This window comes from Nelumbo nucifera, chromosome 6 (genome assembly GCF_055504915.1).
Source record: "Nelumbo nucifera cultivar China Antique chromosome 6, China Antique-T2T, whole genome shotgun sequence".
NCBI lineage: Eukaryota > Viridiplantae > Streptophyta > Magnoliopsida > Proteales > Nelumbonaceae > Nelumbo > Nelumbo nucifera.
The window spans coordinates 21,624,136-21,635,635 of record NC_142654.1 but is presented as its reverse complement, the minus strand read 5'-3'; the positions used below and the strand labels follow the sequence as shown (position 1 = coordinate 21,635,635).

Here is an 11,500-nt window from a genome sequence, read left to right as displayed (position 1 = left end):
GACTGAATATAACTAATGTAAACATGGATATGGATTGGGATCCGGTTTGAATTGTCCAAACCCGACGCAATATCTCCTTCCTCACTTTTTTTAGCTACAATGGTCATTCGCGATCACAATAACAAAACAAACTGGTATTTAAAAAAAAAAGCACATTTTTTTACAATGTTTTAGCTCCTAAAGATAGCCAAAGGTTATGTTGGCCAATATTTTCATGAAAAAAATCCCAAAATATCAAGTTGTTGTGTTCAGCTATAGTGGTTGTTTTTCATAGTAACTTGGCTGCCAAATATTGCCCAAATAATGGTTCGCCCATTATTTATATCAAAACGATTTTAAATTGGTGCAAAGAAATACCTCAAAGTTTGTATTTTCTTAATAATTAAGAGAGGAGACCAAGGTGTTGCAACATGAGTGAACCAGCTCCACCCTATTTTTTTCATTCAAAACGGTGAGGGAAGTTGGGAAGAAAAAAAACGATGAGGGAAGAGGGATATAAAGAATAAATGTTGCTTAATTTGTCCAAAACAATAAGAGACAATGGGAAAAAACAAGGCAATAATTTCAATTTACAAGGATGGAGAGAAATTTGGATATAGAGAGGCGTGAATGGCGTTAGTTTCCTATTGGATCATGATTTACAATCTTGAAAGATTTTGTTTCTAAATTTTTGGGGCATAAAAGAAAAAGATTGCCATGCTGAGGTGCCAATTCCTTAGGCTCTCAGAGTGAATAATGTAGATTCTCTAGAATGTAGGGTTGGGGTAAGGGAGCAAAGAGAGGTCATCTTATGTGGCCATCATTGTTTTAATATATATTAATAGAATTTGTTACAAAAAATATTTAATAAGATTGATTGAGAATTTTAGGGGTAGTTTTGGTCATGTAAAATGCTTAAATGCTTATATGGACAACTTCTTGTAGTGCTTAGACCTGTTCATGGGCCGAATAGCCCAATGGGTCAGCCCGACCTGGTTCAATTAAAGTCAGAATTGGAGAGGATTTCAGGCCAGTGGGTTCGGGCTCGGGCCTAGAATATCGGGCCCGACCTTTTTCGACTTGGGCTCGGGCTTTCTCAAAAAAGCTTGGCCCGAGCCCAAGCCTGACTTGATAATATATTATATAATAAAAAAACATATATATAATATAGTTTTTCTTTATTTTTCTTCTCTTTTTTTTCAAGTTATAATGAGATCTTTCATTAATTTTTTTAGGTTTTGAGATCTTAATATAAATAAAATAATTTTTAATTGAATTAAAAAGAAAAAAAATATTTTTTTTCCAAATTCTGGCCAGGCTCGGGTTTGGGCCTGAGCATATTCTATTAATGTAGAGGCAAAGCCTGGCCCGTAAATGGGTCTATGCTCACCAATGGTGGCCTAAAGGAAATCTAACATAAGGTGAGTCATAGACAATAAAACTCACTTACGAGCGGCTCCCTAGAGATTTTGAAAATGGTGAGTTTAAGAGAAATGTGAAAAAGTCATGGTGAATTAAGAGTTGGCACTTTTGACCCCAACCCATCTGGTCCATCCAACCCACCCATCTATCATGTGGGCCAATTATGGGTCAAACAACCCATTTGGGTCAAGAGGGTGGGTTGGGTCAAGGGTACCCATGGGGTTGGTCATAAGTCATGACAGGTTTTGTAAAGTCATCTAAAGCTTGGGTCTATGCTCCTGTATTTGATTTTTTTCACTGTAGATTTTGCTAATTCCCTATTTTCATGGCTTGAATCATGTCTTAAACCTTGCTCAGAGTATCTTCGGTGACATTTTTTTTCTCCAGCAACTTCCCTATTTTTGCTCTCTCCTTGCGGTTGTTAAACAACAAGAACTGATTGAATGGATCATAGAAATTTAGGTGCAGGTGATGTGGGTAAATATGGATTCTAAAAGTGAGGCACGCATAGGGCTTTAGGACATGATTCATGAGTTAATCGTCAAGAGATCAGTGCTGAATTAGTTGCCTACATCGGTGGGTGGTGTTGGTGAAGTGGTGACATCAACTTTAGCAGTCCAATGACAGCATTAGAGGCAATTGACAGTTCTAAGTTCTAACAACGATTTATGTCAAACTTGGTAGATCACATCAGTCCTACATGCACATCTATGGGAACATCTTCCGTACTTGTCACTGGTAGATGTTCCCAATACACGGTTCGGATGTATTGTACAAAGTTTAACATAAAACTTTTGGCTACTATTAAGATCATTCGACATCCAATAAAGCGAACTTGGCAGCTAGCATGAAATAAGAGCACCAGTGGGTTACATCCAATGCAGCGATCTCGGCAATTGGCATGAAATAGGAGCACCAATGGGTCAGATAACGGACGGACCGATGGTTGTCCCATTATTTTACTACTATGGAACACGTGTACCGAAAATCTCCTCCAAAAACTTTACTGTTAATTAGAAATATATTTCCTTCTCTCTCTCCTCCCCCTCTCCTCACTTTTTTCATTTCCCCTCTTTCTTTTTTTGGGAGAGAAAATTGCAGTTACGACTACAGAAAATAAAGTGAAGACTAGTTAGGTTTCAATTAAATAGTATCCATCTAAGTTCAATTAAAGTATTATTTTTGGGGGTTATGCTTGGTTTATCCAATCACAATATAAGTTCCGCTTTAATGAGAGTGACAATTTCCTATTCTCTAGATAATTTTGTATTTTTTTTATATTTTAATGCTAATTTTATTGGTTTGTTATTATTTTTATACTATTATTAGGTAAAATTATAAAAACAAAAGTATCATCTTATAATAATTTTATAAACCATCTTTGTGTTTTGACCCTAACAAAAGCCTCCCCTGTAGTTTTGAGAATAAAGTGCAAATACCTCATTTCCCTTGGCTTTTCGGCAACAAAGGTATTGGAATTACCAAATACTATTATCCTTGTTAGTGCATTATCATACATAATTACAGTTTCAACTTTACCCTCCACTAGTTTATTTTACTAGACAACTTTCAAAGAATAATTCTCCTTACTCTTATTGGATAAAGGTAAAAAGGCTGACGTGAAGTAAAATTCATTGATTACATCAAAATTTATTTATTTGGAATGCTGACAAAAGGACGATATTTGCACCTTTTCTTCAAAACAATAGTGGAGGTTTTTGTTGAGGTCAAAAAAGTGGGGAGTTTCATAAGTTTTTTAGAAAACCCAATGAGTTTTTTTTTTTATAATTTTTCTTATTTTTAATTGATTTCAAAATAACCAAACTATATTCAAAATTAATTCTTAAATTAGTAAAATTTGAATTTATTTAAGTATATTAAGTTTTTTATTAAATTTAAATTCCTTAGGAAATTTAATTAATTATATAAATTTTTATTTTTCAGTAGAACTTAAGTTGGTTCTAAATTGAATTTAATTATAAAACTTATAATTGTTTGATAATTCCATCTTAGTTTTTAATTTATTTTATTCCTTTTATTAATTAAATTATTTTTATTATATTAATAAAAATATTTTTATCAGTAAAAATAATTATTAAATATTTTTGTTTTATTTTAGTAACTTACTGTAATATTTTTATTATGGTTAATTAATTTTTATTTTTTTTCAAATGGAATATAAATGGATTATAATTTTAAATGGAAGTAGATAATTGAGTGCAATTATATATCATGGAATATCCCAATTTCAATATAATTAATCTTTAATAATAATTATAGTTCCATGCGAATATATCTAATATATATAAAAATATAGTTAAATTGAAATGGATATATAAATAAAGTTAAAGTATTTTATGCAATTTAATAGAGTAACTGAGATGAGAGAGAAGTAGTGGCATGAGTTATTGAAGGAGAGAATTAATGGCATAATTAATGAATAGAGAGTATTAAAATAGTTAATGGGAGAGAGAGAAAAGATAAGTTCCTTTTGAGTAGAAATGGTTGTTTATTGCAACACTCTTGCAGGTTTAGGATATTCTTCATAGTCTTACTCAAGTCCTTGTGTGTCCAAGATATGGGTACCTGATATTTTTCCAAATTCAGCTTCAGCTGTTCAATGATGTGGACCGACGAATCCAGAAAAATGAGGAACAATTAGAAACATCTGCATACGCAGAAGTGGAACTTGAAGAAAGATACCCATTTATTCTGGAATCTGGACGATAAATCTAGCCACTTGGATATTAAATCTTCACGCTCAATTATAAATGCCTCCTTTGTTGATTCCAAAATAAACATTGCAGTATTCACCAATGTACTGCTCAATTTGTGCAATAACACAACGAAAATTGCGAAAAGCGTTGTGTTGCTCAAAACACCCAAGCAATTCAGAAATATCAGTTGCAGATGAAAGATTTAATTCATTCAGCACATTTCCAGTGAGCTGGGCAAGTAACCTAACAATTGAAATTTTACCAGATGATGATGGACCAACCAAAATGCACAACCATTGATTTGATTCTATACACAGTGTAAAGCAGCTTCCAAGCTATTACAAATTCCAGGCAATATGAACATGTGAAATTATAGATGGTTTCACCCCAGGCAATATGAACATTTTGTACTTGTGGATAAGGATTTATAGATGGGTTCACTCCAAATAAACCTACAAATACGAACATGTGAAATTAGGTTACCAATTATGTCCAACACATGTATTAAACTGAACACTTAAAACATATGGTAGTAATAAAAAACATAGTGGGGAGATTATTTTGCCTTTGTTAAGAAGTATTGAAAGTAGAGTCGCAGAAAAGGGGGAGAGCAGACAAGGACATGAGGTGGACGGGGTTGAAGGGGCAAAGGAAACGAGGGATGTGGAAGAGCTGTTGAGGAGCATGGAGGGGAGAAAGAATTAGGGATTGAAGGAGGGGGGAAGCGAGGGTGAAGGAGACAAGATTAGAGGTGAGGTTAGAACATATAAAAGGAAAAATATAGAACATTTCCCTTGCAGTCTATTTGGTTCGCGCAACATGGATGAGAAAATAGGAATATTTTCCAAATATTTCTATTTTCTCATGTTCGTTTCGAGAGATATGATGCGATGAGATGGGATTAATATTCTCAAAATAAGGGACGCGGGGTCTCACCACATAGGTGCAACCCCATGACGAGTGAGAAAATTTTGTCGAGGGTGGACTGTTCTCATCTCCCACCTCTGCAACGGTCCAAACTCCAACCACTTTATCTTTCATCTCCAGCGAGGTATATGGCCTCCGGTAAATACTCACATCCCCTTTGAGGCTTTCATGCTATTTGGTGTTTTGTTCTACGAAAAATACCCTTCTCTTCCTCCATCAACTTTGATCTTAGATCTCAGACGACAAGGAGATAGGATATTGTCTTTGTCTTCTCTAGCGAAGGTAGCCTTGTCTTCGTCTTCTCAGATGGCAAGGAGGCAGGATTCCATTTCAAACATCATCCATATTTTATTTTTGCATTTTTTTTATAAAGAACGTTTTTCCTTCCATGTGTTTTAGGTGCTTAGAAGACAAGGAGCACAGGTTCGTCTCTGGAAATTGAAGTTCTCATCCTCATTTTCTACAAAGGTTTGTTTTCATCATCATCATCTCTCCCCATATCTTCTCCATTTGCTAACCCTTTGTAATTGGGTTGATCCTAATCTGATCCACTTTCTGGTCGGATCATATTATCCAATGTGAAGATCTGAACAGAGGTGAACCAAATTCAATCAAATAGAATCGAATTGGATCATGATCCAATCCATTTGCACCCCTAGTTATTCTTCTGCACCATGCAACCCCATGGCTTACATCACCCTCTTGTCTTGGAAATTTTCCCCTTGAAAATCAGTAAAAAGTTTAAAATCTAATCTAGTTTGGTCCACATAAAGTTATAACAAATAGTTGGGTGTAGGTTCTTGAAAATTGGTGACCCTTGTCAAATCTAACAACAACGGAATGTGAACGGTTTTAAGGAGAAAATTGGGTTTTAAAAAGTTACAACAATCACGTGTCAATGGAATATGACAGTATTGATACAATTAGTCAATTGTTAGAATGTAAAAGGCACTTTAAAGGATTTGGCAAACAGTCGGGTGTATAACATATAAGTCCATTTCCTAAAACTTAGTTGTAATTTAAGCCCATTTGATGGAACCGAAGCCTGTGTTCTCTAGACACGGTGATGGCTAAATATCAGTTCTTTTAAACATGAAAATTGAGTAATTAACAATGGTAAATATCTTAATTGGTAATGTTTGGATCAGTTCTTTTCAGACTCGAACCGGATACAGAACCAAAATCCTTGTCGAGTCATGGGTCAAATCTTTTGAGAATTATATTCATGTGTCAAGGGCAAATCTAGGATATGTGACTTCTGCCTAGGAGTTGATCTAGGCTAAAGTGTGGGCTTGTTTGTTTCCTCTTAACTCTTACTTCTTAAGAGGATCCCCAGTCCCCTCTTGTTACTTGTTAGTTTGTTGTGCGGTCCCATTTCCAACGTTTGTAAACAAATTGACTATTGAGTGCAAATTCTGATTTATTTTAGTTTTGAGTTTCAGCATGGGTTAGTTTGTTTCAGTATGGATCAAGGAAAATAAAAGATGAAGCAAAGTAAAGAAAGACAGAAGTAGACCAGATTGCACTCAAATGAAACTACAATGAGAACAAATGGAGTGCCAAGAAATGCAATATCAGCGTCCACCAATATTTTAACTTTTTGCTGGAGTTCATTAGTCTCACACTCAAATCGATAATTGATACGTCTTTAACTCGCCAAACCAAATGCATAATCTTTATAGACGTATCGATAATTGATACGTCTTCAACTGAGAATAAGCACGGCCACTTAATGAATTTATACTAATTCATTAACATATCCTTAACATATCGTGTCAGGTTGAGTTAAAACAGAAGGAAGATTAGATATCATTAACATATCCTTGACCACGGATTATGAATCATAGATTCCATTCTATATTTTAATGCAAGAAAAATAAAATAACCATCAAATCACCGTCATTAACATATCCAACTGCTAATTTTGTATAGTATTTCTTAAGAATTAGAATGGATATTGAATGGTCAGACATTCAGATTGCCTGCATATTTATGTGAAAGAATAGACAGTAATTTCTGCCCACATACTAGAGATTGCTCAATCTGGCCATGAATATATTTGCTAAGCATATATCTTTACCTTTTGCCTTGATTTCAGTGTAGGTGACTATATAATGTGAACTTATATCTTTACCTTTTACCTTGGGTGATGTGTTAGTTATAAAAAGTTAAGTCCAATTAATTATTATATTAAGTATATACTTGCCTTGAGTTTTGTACAATTCGTAAATGTTAAACTTAAATACTATGCACTAAATATGGTTAATATTTAGTTGCAACGTGTGTAACACATGCTATTAAGCCTATTATACTAGTGTTTTATTAAATGGTTACTTGCCTTGAGTTACAAGTACGGCATAAAAGTTAAATCAAAACACCATATATTATTTATTATACGACGTGTACACAGCATGTGCTCTTACATTAGTATTTTTAATGTTGTTAAATGAGTCATGTTTGAACTAGATCCTACAAGTAGGGGTGGATACGAGTCGAGCCAAATACCTAGGTATTTGAGCACGGCTTGTCAAAGCACTATGGGGCTCAATTTGAGCTAAAGACATGAGCTCAAATTCAGCTTAAAATCAAAAGCTTGTATGTTCAAGCTTGGCTCAACTCAAACTTTACTGTAAGCCAAGGTTCATATAAAAATAAGAAGTATATATATATATATATATTGTATGTTATATACAAAAAATTAAGAATTATAAAATTTATTTATTATCATACATATATAAAAAAAACATTATATATAATATTGTTATACATATAATAAAAAATATTTATTAATAACATATATACATAATACTATATATAATACATAAAAGTATTATATAATATATATAAACTCAACTAGACTCGTGAGCCTCACAAATCGAGCTTCATTGGACTCGAGCTCGGCTTGAAGCTCAGTTTAGTCCAAGCCAAATTGAGTGTTTCATGAGCCAAACTCGAATAACTTGTGAAAAGATTGGTTCGTGCCTACCCCTACCTACAAGGTCTTTAATGGGCATTATGGGGTATAATTTGATAAAACTTGACTATAGTTGATAAGCTATACTTTAGACCTACCAACAGTGGAGCAAGGTTTAGTTGAACGCTTTAACTGTTCAGTAGGCTATGGAACTGATGATGAGGTTCCATGTCAGTATTTAAATACATGAGGCCCACATCTTTATGGTGGGGCCCATGAATTTATTACTGGCATGGAACCTCGTCATTGGTTCCACATCCCGCTAAACAGTTGAAGTGTTCAACTAATCCAAATTCCAAACAATGAACCTACTTATTTGTTAGATTAACACAATTGAAGTTTTGAACATCACAATATGATAATACCATGAGAATTTTCTAGGGGTAACCATGGCCAGCTCGGGTAGAGCTTAACATCTATGATGAAGGTTATAAGCTAACTTAATGTTGAGCCCAGCCTAGCCTAAGCTATGGTTTGAAGTATACGCCTATGCTTGGGTTTGTATGGACCTAGGTTGGGTTGGGTTAGGATTTGGGCCTATGATGTTTTATAGTACACAACATATAAATATATGTATAAAATGTTGTATGGACTTGGGTAGACGCAACTTTGTGCCCATACATTAGAAAAATATGGTCACCCAACACACAATTGCCTGTGCTATTGGGAGATGTGTGAACATATATCATGTTGGAAGCCCGTTGGGAGCAAAGAATTGGGATTTTCTCTCAAAAGTTTTTTTTAGAGGGTTCAACTATGATAGCAGAAAGAGATTATATCTTAAAAACTTGTCACAATCAACTAGTATCATAAATGTGGTAACCAATTAGGTGGTATTTCAGGTATTTATCCAAATTCACATGTGGGTTTTGATTGGTCAATGTTGTTTTGGTACCATGTCTTTTTAACAACATAGATTTCCCTTTTTAGAGGAATCCTTATTCGTTTTTATTTGCATCGCTTTACTTATGAAACAAACATGATTAATAGAAACTCCATGTGAATAAAAACAGTGACAAAATTAATGGGACAAACTTACTAATAAGGTCTCAAATTGTTTGTTGACCTAAAAAACAAAAGGTCTTTTGGCTTTTTTAGGAAAATCTTGAATCAAAATATGAACTAAGGTTAGCACAAATCTAACCCGAAGTCAAATTGGATTGAAGATGGAGTTAGGTTAATGTCAAGGACCATACCCAACCTAACCTAGTTACCATATTCTATTGTTCTAAATTCCCCCCTCCAAAATACAAGGGGCAAACACACACACACACAATAACCAAGACCAGTCAATTATCAGTTAAAAGAAAATTGAGCAAAAACATTCAACATGGATATAAATGTAATTTAAGCAACACTTTTCTCCTCATTCAAATCCCTCTCATTAAATATTATATTTAAGGTATCAATTCCCATTAACATTCATTGAAGCGCACTCTCTCATTTTTTAATCTGGTCCATTTCTAATTGTGAGAGCATAAAATGTAATTTGAACTATTGTGTTTCTCCTCATTCAATTCATTCTCATCTAGTCTTATATTTAGGGAATTAAGTCCTATTATTTCATTGAGTCAACCACGTTAAAGAAAAATAAATGTGACAAAAAAATATTATGTTTATTGATGATAGAAATGAAATGCAATAATAAATAATATAAATTAACAAATTATGAAAACACACAATAGTATAAAAAATACAAAAACTATTACAGATAATATTTGACTACATCCCTAATGTCATAAATTTGCCATATTAAACAAAAATAAGTATGACAAGTAAGAATAATTTTTATAGATGTAGATATATAAATAATGTACAATATTTTGAAAACATACTATTTACTATCATTATCATCATAAAAGGGTAAATTTCTTAAACTACCCATATTGTTTGCAAAATTGACTAATTGCACCCTTACTGTTTACGTATTGTCTTAAAGTACCCCTAAGTTTTATGACAATTGACTAGCTCTACCCCTGTCGTTAACATCCGTTATTTTTTTGCTAAAATCCGTACACATGTGACACTATGTAACGTTTAATTTTTTTTTAAAACCCAATATTACCCTCATCCCTTTCCTCTCGACCGACAGCTCCTACTTTGTCTATGTTTACACCCCGCCAAATTCATCTCATCCCCATCGAAAGCTTCCATCGCTCCAGTTAGATCGTCACCGGAAGCCTCTTCTTCCTTCTTCCTTGAACTCTACCAGAGTAAATCCTTCTCCAGTCCCAAAGGTGAGGGCTTCTCTGCGTGTTCGCCACAAAGGAAGTCTTGCAACGTTCGCATATGGATGGGGGTGGCCACGAGCTACTCGAGCTCGACTCAACTCAATGCTAATAAAGCTCAGTACGTGAGGCTCGCGAGCTGTTTCGAATAGCTACATACATACATACATACATACATACATGCATACATATAATAATAATAATAATAATAAAGAAAGTAATATATTATTTTTATATATAATAATAACTAATTATTATAATTCTTAAATTTTTAAATATCAACTAAAAAATATTTTTATATATAATTTTTTATTTTTATAAAACATTTTTCTCAAGTCGAGCTCGAGCCTCTTACTACCTTAGCGAGCTGAGCTCGAATCCACCCTTACGTACAGAACACTCTATGGTCTCTGTTTAGCCTTGATGATGAACAAAAGGCTAAGAGCAAAGAGGTCTGGGGTGACATTGAGGTAGAAAGCAGGAACCTAGGGTTTTCGAGGGTTGTAGGTCCAGTTTTCGAGTTGAAGGAAGAGGATGAAATGAGAAAGAAATTAGGGTTTCTCAGGATGTCTCCACTCATACTAATGTGAACGACGTCGTTGTTGAAGAGAGAGCAGAATAAATCGAAGAAGAGGAGGATGAGGAGGAGGAGGAAGAGGTGGGTGAAGACGATGAAGGATCACATAGATTTGGATTCGTAGGCTAAGAAGCCTCCGGGAAGGGATTTGAAAGAGATTGCATGCAGTTTCTGATTGGCTACCTCAGTTTTTAGCAAGCAATTGCATAAATGGAGAAAGCAGAAGATGAAGAAGTTAGATATCGCACCGAAAAGTCATCTCGTAGACATTTTAGGGAGACACAATTAGATATCGCATATTACAGATGTGGATGGAGGTCATAGGTTCTCTCTTAATGCTTGTCGGATGTCATTTGATGACCCCCGATCGGAGATCCCAGGTTCTTCCTTGATGCTAGTCGGATGTCATTTGATGACCCCCTAGTTGCTAAGTTTTCATTGGAGGAATCTATCACGAAAGTGATGGTGCCATAATTCTATCTAGTTTTCATTGCCCTTCTCAGTAGGGATGGCAAATTCATGGGAATTTTCGGGTATCCAACCTGTCCCGACCCTAATAGGACCCGTTTATCAAAACCTTATAGGGTTTGTGACGGGTTTGGGATTTTAGAGTAAAACCTTACAGGGTTTGGGTTTTGACTTTAGGGTATCCGATACCCGATACCCGGGATGCATA

At 34.5% G+C, this 11,500-nt stretch overlaps 1 pseudogene; it reads left to right on the top strand.

The window, feature by feature from the left end:
* Positions 1-5,213: 5,213 nt before the first annotated feature.
* On the top strand, positions 5,214-11,298 carry LOC148790653 (protein OCTOPUS-like; annotated as a pseudogene).
* Positions 11,299-11,500: the final 202 nt, after the last annotated feature.